The sequence below is a fragment of the Oncorhynchus kisutch genome, linkage group LG19 (assembly GCF_002021735.2).
Source record: "Oncorhynchus kisutch isolate 150728-3 linkage group LG19, Okis_V2, whole genome shotgun sequence".
NCBI classification, from domain to species: domain Eukaryota; kingdom Metazoa; phylum Chordata; class Actinopteri; order Salmoniformes; family Salmonidae; genus Oncorhynchus; species Oncorhynchus kisutch.
The window spans coordinates 7296577-7313570 of record NC_034192.2 but is presented as its reverse complement, the minus strand read 5'-3'; the positions used below and the strand labels follow the sequence as shown (position 1 = coordinate 7313570).

At 42.8% G+C, this 16994-nt stretch overlaps 1 protein-coding gene across 10 annotated transcripts in view; it reads left to right on the top strand.

Moving 5' to 3' along the window:
- LOC109864558 (myotubularin-related protein 5) overlaps positions 1–16994 on the top strand; it is a 73603-nt gene that overhangs the window by 1090 nt on the left and 55519 nt on the right. The gene's annotated exons all lie outside the window — the stretch shown is intronic.

Genomic DNA, 16994 nt, shown 5'->3' with positions numbered 1-16994 from the left:
TCACCATGAAATATTAAAGCCGCCTTATCCGGTGAATATATTAAGCTAGTTGGAAACTTGTAACGTCTTTTATTTATAGAATGGATTCTGTTTATGACTTATTTAGATGGAGCATGCAGAAACATCGTAGCATGACAAGTTCTCAGCGTCTAAAATCAAGCAAGAACTGGCTTGTGTACTTATTTCTTGGTTGGAAAGTTGAGGTTGGACAATGAACATTTAAATTTTCTTTGCATACATTTTAATGCATGTCTGTTTTGAAGGGGGACAATCCCTGCAAGGTTCAGCGGCAGGATGTTATAATGTGGACGTTGCACACTGCAGAATGTCTCTCCTTCCTGTATCTACCCTGCTGTTCTTGCTGCTGAATGCAGACTAGGCCTGTAAAGCATCTGGGAAGCAGACATTAAAAACCCCAAGCGCTGAGGCGATCAAGGAGAAACGAGGCCTCCGTACCCAATAAAAAAACAAGACTCAGGGATGATGATTTGTCTGTAGTTGAAACCCTTTTACAGCAGCCAAATGCATAATAAATACATGCATAGTAAATCACTTGCTGCAACATATGCATCTGACATTTTATTCTTTAAAGTATGCATTTTACTTTTCAACAACACAAGCTTATTTTAGTTCCTGAACACTGACTCCATACTCATTACCTAAAGTGGCTACCCACTCTTCTGTAATCAGATCGATACTACAATTTTATACTCTTTATTCTGTTAGGCTGATGCATGCTCCCAGGGGTAATGACATTGTCTTCTGACATCATTCTCACATGCCAGAGGGAGCTTGGTGCTCCCTGACATTTTGACAGAGCTGCAGCCTGCCTGTCTTGCGATGTCCTGAATGCACAGGTGTGGAGGTGTTGCTTCATCTGTGTTTTGACTGGCGCGCACACACACACACACACACACAGGCCTGGAATGTTTCACAACTGCTGACTCACAGTTTGGGGGTGTGAGCTCATCTGTGTTTGTAAGTTTCTTCCACAGACTTGAGTTGTTGAAACATCACCATATTTCTAGAGAAGATGCTTCCTGGGTGATTACATCATCAACATAACATTCAGTGATGGAGAAAAGCTTTTACCTGCAAACACCCATCCTTTAATTGTATGTGACCACGCTTAGAATTAGAGTCGACAGTGTACAATGTAAAGCATTCATCAGTTGAATTATTTGAAGAGGATATCCAGAGGAACAAAACCTCTCTGCACCCTGTGGGGCAGGTTTTGCTACTGTACTGTTTGCAGTCAATGTTGTGGTTGTAGGGCACGTCCCTGCCTTGATGACCACTGCCTACAGCTCCCATTCACGCCCTCCATTAGTCACTAAGGTGTCAGGTTGCCTGATAATTGTGCTCAACCCAAACTCTCATCGATCAGATAGACTTCACATGGGGAGCCAAGATGGCCGGTCTGTGGTCAGGGTGTGGTCAGCCTGACTGGGGTTTCTTGTGTAGCTCTGTTTTGACTGCTGTCCCCTTTTGTGCTGAGAACACTGTGGCGAATCAAATGCTCCGTTCGCGGTGCTCCCGGCCCAAACAGGAAATAGGAGAGCGGACCCTTGGGAGACGTGTTTAGAGCGAGAATCCAGATTGTCCCTCTGTGTGTTTGTGTTCTATGAAAACTGGGAGAAGGGGGGTGGGGGTGTGTGTGTTCTCATGTGGGTGGGGAGTTGTCGTTAATTTTGTAGAAGCCAAGGGCCTCATTTCATGATCAGCCGCAACACACACTGCTCTCCGTTCTGACCCCTTCTTTTCTACCTCCCTCCCAGGCAGCTGGAGTAGTGTTACTGTTTGTGTATGCAGAAGTAGGGGACTAGACAGAATGCACAGCAGTTGTATTTCACCCAGGAGTGACAGCTCTTGCACTGTGAGAGAGCCTGGACCAGAGCTCAGCACTGTGCCTCTGCTCCCTTTACAAGAGCTAGAGGTAAACAGATCTATATAGAGAAGCATGAAGAATGCCACCTACTGTAATGTTGTGTCCAATTCATTATAATACGAAATACCTATCAGCGATAGGTGAGCAGCATTCTTGTCATTGACAGCCAGGAGATTCACCCACTGGTTCTTTAGGTCAGGTGCATAGATATTAGAGGTCGACCGATTAATCGGAATGGCCGATTAATTAGGGCCGATTTCAAGTTTTCATAATCGGAAATCGGTATTTTTGGGTGCCGATTTGCCATTTTAATAAAAAAAATGTATACCTTTTATTTAACTAGGCAAGTTAAGAACACATTCTTATTTTCAATGACGGCCTAGGAATGGTGGGTTAACTGCCTCGTTCAGGGGCAGAACAACAGATTTTCACATTGTCAGCTCGGGGGATCCAATCTTGCAACCTTACAGTTAACTAGTCCAACGCAATAACTACCTGTCTCTCTCTCGTTGCACTCCACAAGGAGACTGCCTGTTATGCGAATTCAGTAAGCCACGGTAAGTTGCTAGCTAGCATTAAACTTATCTTATAAAAAACAATCAATCATAATCACTAGTTAACTACACATGGTTGATGATATTACTAGATATTATCTAGCGTGTCCTGCGTTGCATATAATCTGACTGAGCATACAAGTATCTAAGTATCTGACTGAGCGGTGGTAGGCAGAAGCAGGCGTGTAAACATGAATTCAAACAGCACTTTTGTGCATTTTGCCAGCAGCTCTTTGTTGTGCATCAAGCATTGTGCTGTTTATGACTTCAAGCCTATCAACTCCCGAGATGAGGTTGGTGTAACCGAAGTGAAATGGCTAGCTAGTTAGCGCGCGCTAATAGCGTTTCAAACGTCACTCACTCTGAGCCTTCTAGTAGTTGTTCCCTTTGCTCTGCATGGGTAACGCTGCTTCGATGGTGGCTGTTGTCGTTGTGTTGCTGGTTCGAGCCCAGGGAGGAGCGAGGAGAGGGACGGAAGCTATACTGTTACACTGGCAATACTAAAGTGCCTATAAGAACATCCAATACTCAAAGGTTAATGAAATACAAATGGTATAGAGGGAAATAGTCCTATAATTCCTATAATAACTACAACCAAAAAATTCTTACCTGGGAATATTGAAGACTCATGTTAAAAGGAACCACCAGCTTTCATATGTTCTCATGTTCTGAGCAATGAACTGAGACATTAGCTTTCTTACATAGCACATATTGTACTTTTACTTTTTCTTCTCCAACACTTTTTGCATTATTTAAACCAAATTGAACATGTTTCATTATTTACTTGAGGCTAAATTGATTTTATTGATGTATTATATTAAGTTAAAATAAGTGTTCATTCCGTATTGTTGTAATTGTCATTATTACAAATAAATAAATAAAAATCAGCTGATTTTAATCGGTATCGGCCTTTTTGGTCCTCCAATAATCGGTATCGGTATCAGCGGTGAAAAATCATAATCGGTCGACCTCTAATAGATATGCCTACGTTTTGCTGGACAATTTGAATCAGCTTTACATTTGGAGAGCGCCGGAGTGAGACTGAAACACCACAACAACCAATGCAGCGGAAAAGGACACGGGCGAGGGAGAAGGCGAGAGCTTGCCAGCACTCCTCTCTTCTCGATCTGTGGGCTACCACTTCCTCCCTGGTTCCAGAGCAGGCCAGGCTGCAGCCACTCAGGACCTCCAGAAATAGACCTCACAATCTGTCTTTCATAGGGGATGGGGGTGCTGCTGGAAGGGGGACAGAGCTGTGAGTGTGGTGTGTGTGTCGGAATGTTTCTACCATGGGACTCGTCATGCCATGGTAACGTTACCGTCTCCCTGTCTGTTAGGCTGTAAACAGACACTGCTTGTCTCCGTGTGGAGCTACACTGTATCCTGGCTGGTCTGGTCTCTCTCAGGGCGTGCGCCGGATACTTCTCTCCCTGCAGACATGATGTGACTCTGGTCCCTGCTCTGACCTGGATGTAAGCCTACTGCTCTTATAGTGGGGGACTATTGTTTATGTCCCTGCCCCAGCCCAGGGCTGTGTGTGCGTGTGGCTGTTTCATTGCCTTCTGTCTGCTGTAATGAATGCTCCTTATTCAGGAGGCAGACGAGTGCCCCAGGGCCCTGCAGCCTGCCCTCAGTGACCCACTTATAGAAGCTAGTGATGGTGATAAAAATTGATACAGTTACATATCGGGATATTATTTGACGATGCATCTTATTGTTTTGAAAATATCATTTTTGTGGTAGTAGGCTCCAATACTCAAGTATTTTTCCTTCATGGCTTGTACTCAATCTTCATTTTAATTAGGGAGCCAATCATGAGAATCGCAATACATATTGTATTGGCACCTAAATATCGTGATAATATTCTATCGTGAGGTCCCTGGCAATTCCCAGCCTTGCTTTGATGGTCTTCCATGGAATTTCGAGAATTTATCACCCTCACCCTTTTCCTCCTGCTGTTACCCCCTCAGGGCAGGACTGGGGCAATCCTGTTCCCAGTCAGCCTGGGATTAGAGGAGTAATTGTTCCAATCCCCCCCAGGGTATATCAGCGGTGGGACTAGATTATCTATGATCAAGACCACCTCCCCTTCATCGCCATCAAAGAAAGGAATTATAATCTGGTGTCCCACTGTGTTTCGCCTAATCCCACACACATCATCTGATTGGTTGAAAGGGACAGGAAGCAATACTGATTGGTCCTGGGCCGGAAAAAGTTGATCCTGATTGGATGGTTATTTATCTCTGGTGAATGGAAGTTTAAAAAATGTGTAATATATATATATATATATATATATATATATATATATATATATATATATATATATATATATATATATATATATATATATATATATATATATATTTTTTTTTTTACAATTGTCAACCCCACTCCCTCCCCTCTCCCAGGGAAAGCTGTTTGATTTCTGTGTTCCAGATTATTACTGTGTGTTGTTCACCCCACCCACCTGGTTGTTTTTGGTATGCACCTGTCCTTGTAGGTCACTCCAGATAAGATTGTTTGTTAATATGCAAATGTCTGTGTTCCTCAAAGTGTGGCTCTTTTCTCTGTCTCTGTACCTGTCTGTCTACTAGGCAGCGTTTTCTATTAGCGCCGGCCGGCGGCTAATCAGCCGGTTACAGACGCATTTTCAGCCACCTACTTTTTCCACTTCATTGTCAGTGTCCCCAGAATTTCTTGAAAAACACATTGCTACTCTTCTGGCACCTAATGACCGATCTGCACCAAACTTGATATGTGGCACAGTTTGATATGTGGCATCTATGGACAAAGGTCCATAGGACCTTTGTCTCTAAGTCATCTTGCCTTAGAGATTCGTTATTTACCAAATTACAATGATTGCCCCAAAGGGGGCCGCTGCATCATTCATGGGGGACGACCTGTTCACTGTTGCCTTTGTATTAGTAGGCTACTTTTCATTTAAGTTTCAATTGGCTAGTCCATCAAGCCATCTGCTAGAATGAAAGATAATCATCTTCTAGTGATCTCTTGATAGGATAGGTGCCTGTCAGTCACAAAGCGGGCTATGACAGGGAAATGCAGTCTGTTTTCTCTCTCGCCTCCCGGTACAATTTGTGTGCATTGTTTGGTTGTAGTCACATTTTTTCACACAGGGGAGGGAGAGTGCATGATGCTCGTGAATTTGCACATCCCCATGTAATGTAAGTGGTAACGATGAGTCGAAACCCAATTAGCCAAAAGATTGTTTTCTGGCACATTAATTATCGATCACGTTTCACATAGCCAGCTATGCGGAGTCAGAATCTAATTTTATTTGTCACATGCGCCGAATACAATAGGTATCAGCTAATGTTTACTTAAGAGCCCTTTCCCAACAATGCAGAGTTAAAAAGAACAATTAGCTAAAAAAAAAAAAAAAAGGAAATTGTAACACAATGAAATCACAATAATGAGGCTATATACAAGGAGTACTGGTGCAAGGGTACCAGGTAGCTGATGTAATATGTACATGTAGGTAGGGGTAAAAGGGACTAGGCAATCAGGCCACATAATAAACTGAGTAGCAGTGTGTGTGTGTGTAGTCCAGTGAGTGTGCTTAGTGCCAGTGCAAGAGGGTCGGTGCAGAAAAAAGGGGGTCAATGCAAATAGTCTAGGTAGCCATTTGATGAACTGTTCAGCAGTCTTATGGCTTGGGGGTAGAAGCAGTTCAGGAGCCTTTTGGTCCTAGACAGTCTGACTTGGGTGGCTGGAGTCTGACAATTTTTAGGGCCTTCCTCTGATACGGCCTGTTATAGAATTCCGGCGTTAAATCGGAATTTAACCATATGTATTGAACAATTATTTTGCCCAAGTTTATGCCCAAGTTTATCATAAGACATGAACAGAATTCATCAGTGATTTGTATTTCCTGCAACTTTTTGAAGGGGCAACGAGAATGCCACTGTCTGTGTATGGGTGTGTACCACTTTCTGTAGCCGTTGTCTTCTGGCAGATGGAAAGGCTTTCCCAAAAAACCTTCTCAATTAAATGTTAACTAAAAAGTAGGCTATGGCTTAACTGTCAAAATATCATGATTATTTTCATCAATCCAGTGGGTATTTGGTTTGCAAACTCTACCGTCCAATGTGTGTTACAAAAACGTAGCTGAACAGCCTCTTGCTAGGTGCACACTTGAATTAAAGTGTAATTACACCTAAAAATCTACTTTTCTCAGATTTTTCACAGACCTCAAGTGGTCTCCTGTTGGACTTGCATCACATTCTGTGGTTTTTCTATTAAAGTGTGATTTTATAGGCATCCTACAGCGATTAAAAAAAACAACAACCAAAAACCCCAACAATTTTACTGTTGAAAAGCGATACCCCAATTATGAATATAGTAATGTACACACAGCAAAGGGTAAAATAATGTTTTGAGCAAAAGTTCATCGAGTAGGGCATTCAAGGAGTTGGTCTGATGGAAGTTGTGATGTCATCAGCCTCCTGCCTTGATTGTGGAACAGTATAGGAACAAAACAGGAAAGGCCCACCCCCACCACTTGTGCTATGTCATAACTTACCTGGACCACCTATTTTTTTAAAAATGTGTTTAAGTGAATCTGGTGTTTAAATGAGACTGAAGTGACATTGGCTTGAATCTAATCAAATCAAACTTTATTTGTCACATGTGCCGAATACAACAAGTGTAGACTACCATGAAATGCTTACTTACAAGCCCTTAACCCATAGTGCAGTTCAAGAAGAGTTAAGAAAATATTTACCAAGTAGACTAAAATAAAAAGTAACACGATAAGAACAACAATAACGATGCTATATACAGGGGGGTACCAGTACAGGTTGAGGTAATTTGTACATGTTGGTGGGGGTGAAGTGAATACGCATAGATAACAAACAGCAAGTAGCAGCAGTGTACAGAAGGGAGGGTGTGTCAATGTAAATTGTCCGGTGTCAATTTTACTAATTGTTCAGCAGTCTAGTGGCTTGGGTGTAGACTTGGCGCTCCGGTACTTGTTGTGCGGTAGCAGAGAAACCAGTCTATGACTTGCGTGACTGGAGTCTCTGACAATTTTATGGATTTTCCTGTGTCGGCCAGCTGAAGAGCAAATGTAACAGCGTGACGTTTTGACACCTTGGAGATAGACTCCTAAGTTCTGGGTGTGGTGGATGGTGTGGGGTTAGGACAATACTTTTAGATGGGATAGCTACTGGGATGGCCATGGGAGGTAGACACTAGTACCTGGGGAGCTGGTTAAGGGGAAGACGGGCATAGGGGAAGCGATAGTGATGGAGGAAAAAATCGATAGTTACATATCGCAATATTGTTATGGATGCCATATCGTGCCCTTGGTCACCACAAACGACTTCACATCGTAGATCTTAATACAATAGAATTGTGAGAATTGCAATCCATATCGTATTGGCACCTATTTAGTGATAATATCGTATCGTGAGGTCCCTGGCAATTCCCAGCCCTAGTGAGTGAATCTACTATCCCTCAGTTTACTTGCTCTAAGTGAAGTGAAGGGAGAGGGTTTTGATAAGTTTGATTGCTGTAAATCTATTGTTTTAATTTCCTGAGCTACCCACCCCTGTCCCACTCAGAGGAGATCATTGGGAGACTACTGCATGGTCAGTAAGCCATAGGCCTTCTGTCTGTTGTGGTCCATCTCCATGGTCAATGCCCTGTGTAACAGCTCTCCTCATAGTCTCTCTGTTAAACAAGACCGCACCAACAAATATTCAAATGTATTAAACTTCAAAGAGAGATTGAACAACCCTCGTCACTTTTTCAAAATACCTCGGTATAGGGTGTCTATGTACGGTATACCGCCCTAGCCTAGTTGATGATCCCTGCTCTAGAAGTCATTGCCCACTACAGGCCTCAAAACTGTAGGCTATTCTATTAGCATAGCATTGCGCTAACATGCTGAAGAGTGCCACTGATTAAAGTTGGAGATATTTGGATCCTTTCCCCCTAGTCTGTCTGCATACAGCTGTGATGTGAATGTGATGGGTGACAAACTACTAAACTAGAGTTGCCAACATAACAGACTGTGTGCTACCTGGCCAAGAGTGTGAGTAGTGCAATGTGTGTGTGTGTGTGTGTGTGTGTGTGTGTGTCATGCTCCACAAGGAATGTGACGCTTATGAACTGTTGTAAGATCAGTTCTCCTTGACCCCTTAACCTGACCCCGTCCAAGATTAAGTTAAAGCCAAAACACTCTTTCTAGACCAGGGCTCTAAGGGCTTTGAGACAGGGCAGGTAGAAACTGTAGGCTGCTGTATATGCATACCAGTAATGTAGAAAAGACAGGGGCTCAAATGGAGAAGTCTGAAACAGAACAGGCAATTAGCTGTCAGACTTTTTTTCTAATATCAAACAAATTTCACAGTGCTAAGATTCACTGGAAAGTTCACCCGTGTGTGTGTGTGGTCATGGCCAGAAAGTAGTAGAGTAGGAGGAGAAGACCTCTGAGACGAGCGCAAAGGAAGTGAGTTATGTTTATCAGTCGACCATATTTGGAAGCGAATAGTGACCTTGACTGTTTTGCTGCAAAACAAAAAGGGAAATGTTAAAGCGAAGACTTGTTGATCACATCTCTCTTGTCTGAATGGTACCATATTCTCTATGTAGTGCACTGCTTTTTGACCAGGACGTGCATTTCGGGTAGCCTACATAGGGTGCCATTTGGGACACAGCCTCTCTCTCAGAATTTAGTATTTCCTCTCCTTGAAAGCCTGCATTTTTGTTTGGGGGGGGTGTAAGTTTAGCAGGAAGGATGTGAGTTTTTTATTTTATTTTTTTGCACAAAGCAAATGACCCTCACTGTCACCATGGTGACGGTCACCATGGCGATGGCGGTTTCCCCCTTCTGGTCGGGTTTCCCCCACTGCAAGCCAGTGTTGGTTGCTACTGGAGATCACTTTAAATGGATTGGGTTTATCTTTCTTTGCATAGTGAAGTTTTTCCCCTGGTGTCTTCTATTTCTAAATTCAGTTAATGACAAAATGTTTAGATATTTGGATCCTATTGATTTATTTATTGCCATACTCTCCAGTGACCAGTCACATTGTGCATCCCACCCAATGTCTGAACCAAGAAGAGGGCTAGGTCTGGGCCTGCACTGCTGCTTTTAATCAGAGAGAGTGACTCACCCGCACCCTCATTCATATTACACCGCTGGCTGGCTGGCTCACACGTTAAAGAGAGAGGACTGTGTCAGAGTGGGTGTGGTGATGGGCTTGAAAATGATATAATTTTGTGTTATGTGTGTTGAGTAGGTTTATGGCCTGTATACTGTGTGCGAGGGAGAAAGAGTGCGTTGTGCATCGGGCCTGTAATGGATCCACTTTTCCGGCCATGTGTGGTTTGGCCTCAGGAGCCTGAAAAATGCAGAGCTGCACAGTGCAGTAACCATGGCACGCTAACCTTGTTGGTGTCCTGACGTCTTTTTTTTTATCAGGTAGAAACATACTTGATCATGTTGGAACTATGAAGATTAGATCAAGATAATGATCTATGTGCTAAGGATAAGTGATGTAATGTGATGGCAGGACCCAGAGCAGCTCCGCTCGTCACCATGCAGACACACACACCGTCTGCTAATTTATCCTGTGAGTTGCAGTAACCATGGTAACCAGCTGTCACGTCATGGTGGTTTGGAGACTAAAGCGAGAAGCTGTGGTTGTGGTCTGTTCTGATGCCAAGAACACAACACACACACAGGGCTGTTATCAGCCTGCCTTCAAATCTAATTGGTCACACACATTTTGTAGATGTTATTGTGGGTGTAGCAAAATGGTTATGTTCCTAGCTCCTATGGTGCAGTAAACCCTTGACTCTCCATCCAAGACCATATGATAATTTTCAGTCTACAGCCAGTCACTATTCCAACTGCCTATCCTCCAAGATGGGCTCCCGAGTGGCGCAGCAGTCTAAGGCACTGCATCTCAGGTTTGACTCCAGGCTGTATCACAACCGGCCGTGATTGGGAGTACCATAGGGCGGCCCACAATTGGCTGGGTTTGGCCTAGAGGTCGACCGATTATGATTTTTCAACGCCGATACTGATTTATTGGGGGACAAAAAGGCCGATACTGATTAATTGGCCCGTTTTTAAAATGTATATATACACACATTTTTTAAATAATGACAATTGCAACAATACTGAATGAACAATGAACACTTATTTTAACTTAATATAATACATATGGGCTTTTGGATGGGTGTTCTTAAGGTGATTCCACAGGTTGGTGGTATTTTTGGATATAGCCGTTGCTGACCCCATGCTTACATCTTTATCACAAATAAGACCCCTTGCTTTCCCTGGTGCCAATTCCATGTCATTGTCCTACACTGCTTTTCTCTGCCATCTGTAAAACACACAAACTGCTCTTAAGTGACAATGATACTGAAGAGTCTGCTATGGAGACACATACTCTCAACTGTTTGAATAAAAATAGAGTTTAAGTTACCTGTGATGAATATATGCAGGAAATTCTATTTTAATAATGGACATGGTAAGAATTGACTACCAAAGTGCGAGTCATAATTCCCATGACACCTTATAGCAAAATCTGAAAAGCGGTTCATTTATTTATTCCATAGGATATTTTTTAGATTAACTTAAAATAAGGTCTGTGTTTCGTGTTGGCTTACACCACCTTGCCTTTTTTAGAACTGTGTAGATATCCATAGGACAAGGTAACTCTGATCAATATTGGCTAAATATAAGCGAAGATCATTTTGTTTGTAGAGTGGATTTTTGAAAATATTTTGACAAACGTTACCTTATCCTAGTGAGATTTACACGAGTATCAAAACGCGGAGGCGGTTTAAGCCTGCACGAAACACAGACCTTATTTGAAGTAGATCAAGACATCCTCTATGGAAGACATGAATGGTAAAATAACGAAGGAACCCCTTTCAAGTTCAGCCGCAAGTTATTACAGGAATTTTAACGCGTCGACTATTTCTCTCTAAACCAACTTTGACTATTACGAGCCTGCTGCTGCCTACCACCCCTCAGTCAGACTGCTCTATCAAATATCAAATCATAGACTTAACTATAATAAACACACAGAAATACGAGCCTTAGGTCAAATCTGGAAACTATCACTTCGAAAACAAAACCTTTATTCCGTTACGTATTTTATCTAACACGTGGCATCCATGAGTCTAAATATTCCTGTTACATTGCACAACCTTCAATGTTATGCCATAATTACGTCAAATTCGGGCAAATTAGTTCGCAAAGAGCCAGGCTGCCCAAACCGTTGCATATACCCTGACTCTGCGTGCAATGAACGCAAGAGAAGTGACACAATTTCACCTGGTTAATATTGCCTGCTAACCTGGATTTCTTTTAGCTAAATATGCAGGTTTAAAAATATAATTGTGTATTGATTTTAAGAAAGGCATTGATAATTGTTTTTTATAAGATAAGTTTAATGCTAGCTAGAAACTTACCTTGGCTTACTGCATTCGCGTAACAGGCAGGCTACTCGTGGAGTGCAATGTAATCAGGTGTTAGAGCATTGGACTAGTTAACTAAGGTTGCAAGATTGGTTCCCCGAGCTGACACGGTAAAAATCTGTTCTGCCTCGTTCCTAGGCCGTCATTGAAAATAAGAATGTGTTCTTAACTGACTTGCCTAGTTAAACAAATATTAAATAAAGGTGTAAAAAAATAAAGTAATTTGGCAAAATCGGCACCCAAAAATCCAGATTTCCGATTGTTATGAAAACTTGAAATCAGCCCTAATTAATCAGCCATTCCGGTTAATCGGTCGACCTCTAGTTTGGCCAGTGTAGGCCGTCATTGTAAATAACTGACCTGCCCAGTTAAATAAAACATAAAAAGATCACTCTGTTTCAGTCACTGGCTCTATGGTAATTTTAAGGCAGGGTTTCCCAAACTCAGTCCTAGGCCCCCCCCCCCCCCAACTCATCCTCAAGCTTTGATTATTTGAATCAGCTGTGTTGTGCTAGGTGCTACGGTTTCTTACCTTTCTCCACCTACAGTGGGGAGAACAAGTATTTGATACACTGCCGATTTTGCAGGTTTTCCTACTTACAAAGCATGAGAGTTCGGTAATTTTTATCATAGGTACACTTCAACTGTGAGAGACGGAATCTAAAACAAAAATCCAGAAAATCACATTGTATGATTTTTAAGTAATTTGCATTTTATTGCATGACATAAGTATTTGATACATCAGAAAAGCAGAACTTAATATTTGGTACAGAATCCTTTGTTTGCAATTAGAGATCATACGTTTCCTGTAGTTCTTGACCAGGTTTGCACACACTGCAGCAGGGATTTTGGCCCACTCCTCCATACAGACTTTCTCCAGATCCTTCAGGTTTTGGGGCTGTCGCTGGGCAATACGGACTTTCGGCTCCCTCCAAAGATTTTCTATTGGGTTCAGGTCTGGAGACTGGCTAGGCCACTCCAGGACCTTGAGATGCTTCTTACGGAGCCACTCATTAGTTGCCCTGGCTGTCTGTTTCGGGTCGTTGTCATGCTGGAAGACCCAGCCACGACCCATCTTCAATGATCTTACTGGGGGAAGAAGGTTGTTGGCCAAGATCTCGTGATACATGGCCCCATTCATCCTCCCCTCAATACGGTGCAGTCGTCCTGTCCCCTTTGCAGAAAAGCATCCCCAAAGAATGTTTGTGCAGTCGTCCATGCTTCAAGGTTGGGATGGTGTTCTTGGGGTTGTACTCATCCTTCTTCCTCCAAACACGGCGAGTGGAGTTTAGACCAAAAATATATATTTTTGTCTCATCAGACCACATGACCTTCTCCCATTCCTTCTCTGGATCATCCAGATGGTCATTGGCAAACTTCAGATGGGCCTAGATATGCGCTGGCTTGAGCAGGGGGGCCTTGTGTGCGCTGCAGGATTTTAATCCATGACAGCGTAGTGCGTTACTAATGATTTTCTTTGAGACTGTGGTCCCATCTCTCTTCAGGTCATTGACCAGGTCCTGCCGTGTAGTTCTGGGCTGATCCCTCACCTTCCTCATGATCATTGATGCGCCATGAGGTGAGATCTTGCATGGAGCCCTAGACCGAGGGTGATTGACCGTCATCTTGAACTTCTTCCATTTTCTAATAATTGCGCCAACAGTTGTTGCCTTCTCACCAAGCTGCTTGCCTATTGTCCTCTAGCACATCCCAGCCTTGTGCAGGTCTACAATTTTATCCCTGATGTCCTTACACAGCTCTCTGGTCGTGGAGAGGTTGGAGTTTGTTTGAGTGTGTGGACAGGTGTCTTTTATACAGGTAACGAGTTCAAACAGGTGCAGTTAATACAGGTAATGAGTGGAGAACAGGAGGGCATCTTAAAGAAAATCTAACAGGTCTGTGAGAGCTGGAATTCTTCCTGGTTGGTAGGTGATCAAATACTTATGTCATGCAATAAAATGCAAATTAATTACTTAAAAATCATACAATGTGATTTTCTGGATTTTCGTTTTAGATTCCGTCTCTCAGTTGAAGTGTACCTATGATAAAAAATTACAGACCTCTACATGCTTTGTAAGTAGGAAACACTGCCGATTTTGCAGGTTATCAAATACTTGTTCTCCCCACTGTGTCTACCCCACTCCCTTCCTCGCTTTCTCCACCTCCAGTAGTTTTTACCCAACAGCAGGTCCTGCTGATAGTAGTGTGTCTGACATTCCCTCACGCTGCCCGGCTCAGTTCACATTCCAGTCACGCTCCAGTCTGAATGCTCTGCAAGGAAACCCTTCTCTTACATCAGACTCTGTTACTTCGTCACCCAGGAGACAACTATAGTCTAGTCTACCTAACTGTCCAGGTTGGCCCAGACTCACTCTGCTGAGGTTTCACAGTTGATAAGCTCACATAGTTGTGCCTGAGCCAAGACAATCAGGGTCTCTCACCGTATCTTAATTTAGGTCCAAAAGCCCAGTTTTGAGAGTTCCCGCCTGTAACTGACCTGATTCAATGAATCAACTGGGCTTTTATGATTAGTGGAATCAGGTGTGTCAGTGCACTGCTGGAACAAAATCCTGCACAGTCCCTGTGGGTCCCCTGGAGTTAGGACCATGATTGAGAACTCTGGTTACTATGGTCTCTATAAGGGTGAGGTCTAAAGAACTTAGAACTATGGTCAAGGCTGCTACCAACACGTCAGTTGTCTAGTGGCTACTTCTACCTGATGCTAGAGGAAGCACTAGAATACTGTCTAGTGGCTACTTCTACCTTGTGATGCTAGGGGAAGCACTAGAATACTGTCTAGTGGCTACTTCTACCTTGTGATGCTAGGGGAGCGCTACAGTACTGTCTAGTGGCTACTTCTACCTTGTGATGCTAGGGGAAGCACTAGAATACTGTCTAGTGGCTACTTCTACCTTGTGATGCTAGGGGAGCGCTACAGTACTGTCTAGTGGCTACTTCTACCTTGTGATGCTAGGGGAGCGCTACAGTACTGTCTAGTGGCTACTTCTACCTTGTGATGCTAGAGGAAGCACTACAATACTGTGTGAGACATTTCCTCTTCTCTGGAAGAGCAGAACCACCCGGTCAACACCTAACATCCGCTAACTTTCTCACCTTGTGACAATTGACCAAAATAAGCATCACCTGCTCATAGTTTCACTTCACCTCCACCGTGTCACACTTAGTGTGTCACTGGGCCTCTCGCAGGGGGGGACCTACTGATCAATGGCCTGCAAACCTCACTCATGCAAATACCTGTGTGTTAAAAGTTCACCAGGTATAGGCCTAACTTTAATTTTGACATGCCGCTGCTAACTGCCTCTCCAGAACTGTAGCTATGATTCATATTTCATATCATAATATTTTTGTTTTTGTTTGCAGGTAACACCCTCTACTGTAAATGTTGATAGTACCTCCAGGGCCTGAGGCCTAGGGCCTCTTCTTTTCCCATCAAACATACTCTAAATGGCTCAACTTTCACCTACAGGGAGAATTAACTAAGGATTATGCAAGGGCTCCAGCTTGTGCCACCGCTCACCAAAAATGTAGGTTTTGAGAATAACAGTTGCAAAATCATAGGTGAATGCCAAAACCAATAGCATCAGCCACTGTAAAGGGGGTAATCTGCAGTTGCTGCATCCATTTTTTGATTAATAAATGAATGATATATTATGTCCCATTGATTCTTGAAGAATTTAACTTATAAAAGCCTCATAAGCTAAGTTAAACTGTTGTACCCGATCAGAACCCCAAATATAAGCTTGTTTTACGCCAATGTTTGTAAACAAAGTAAAACACTATATAGCATCAATATGGTTGTAACTATAATTTTGATATCACAGATGGTCAGTCCTTGCATCCGTTTCTCTGTCTATGAATTTGAGAGCGGTTACATTCCTTCAGCCCCATGCCGCAACTTTTTACCAGACCATTTGTTTCAACTGCTGATTGTCACTAAGGCAAACGGTAATGTTTAATCATTTATCTGACCATGTCATTGAGTCTGTTTGACCTGTATAGTGACTGGATGCCAACCCAGTGCCCACTCGGTCTTGCCCGTCCTGATGCCAGCTGGTCATACGGTTGCTGGGTGCATTCCCCATGGCCATGGGGTGTGCCAGCCAGAGCTGACTGGTGGGTCATGAGTTGCTCTAGTACCCGGTGCCACCCTGTGCTGGCCAAGCCTGTGCTGGCAAGCCTTTCTAGGGACCAGGTCCCTTTGAATGTTTTAAACTTTCAGACAGTTGCCTGCCTATTCTGTTTCCTGGTTATGTACGTTGCACCGAATTATGGTGTGCTGTTTGTCTGCCATTTGTTCGCTTGCTGACTACACTGTGTTTTAGGGACCACCCACCTGGGGATCTGACTGCCGCCATTTTTGTTAATGTCTACACCTCTTTCTATTCTGGTTGGAGCCAGTTTACGCTGTTCTGTGAAGGGAGTAGTACACAGCGTTGTACGAGATCTTCAGTTTCTTGCCAATTTTCATGGAATAGTCTTCATTTCTCAGAACAAGAATAGACTGGCGAGTTTCAGAGGAAACATTCTTTGTTTCTGGCCATTTTGAGCCTGTAATCGAACCCACAAATGCTGATGCTCCAGATACACAATTAGTCTAAAGAAGGACAGTTTTATTGCTTCTTTAATCAGAACAACCGTATTCAGCTGTGCTAACATAATTGCCAAAGGGGTTTCTAATGATCAATTAGCCTTTTTAAAATGATAAACTTGGATTAGCTAACACAATGTGCCACTGGAACACAGGAGTGATGGTTGCTGATAATGGGTCTGTACGCCTATGTAGATATTCCATAAAAAATCTGCCGTTTTCAGCTACAATAGTCATTTACAACATTAACAATGTCCACGCTGTATTTCTGATCAATTTGATGTTATTTTATTATTTATTTTAATGGACAAAAAATGTGCTTTTCTTTCAACAACAAGGACATTTTTAAGTGACCCCAAACTATTGAATGGTCGTTTATATTGTCATGGTAATCTTCATTACATTGCAGGCTTCTAGGCTCTGTTGTCCAGTACACAGAGACTATTGTTATGACAACCATGTTTATTTGAGCAGTGGTTTGTTTTTG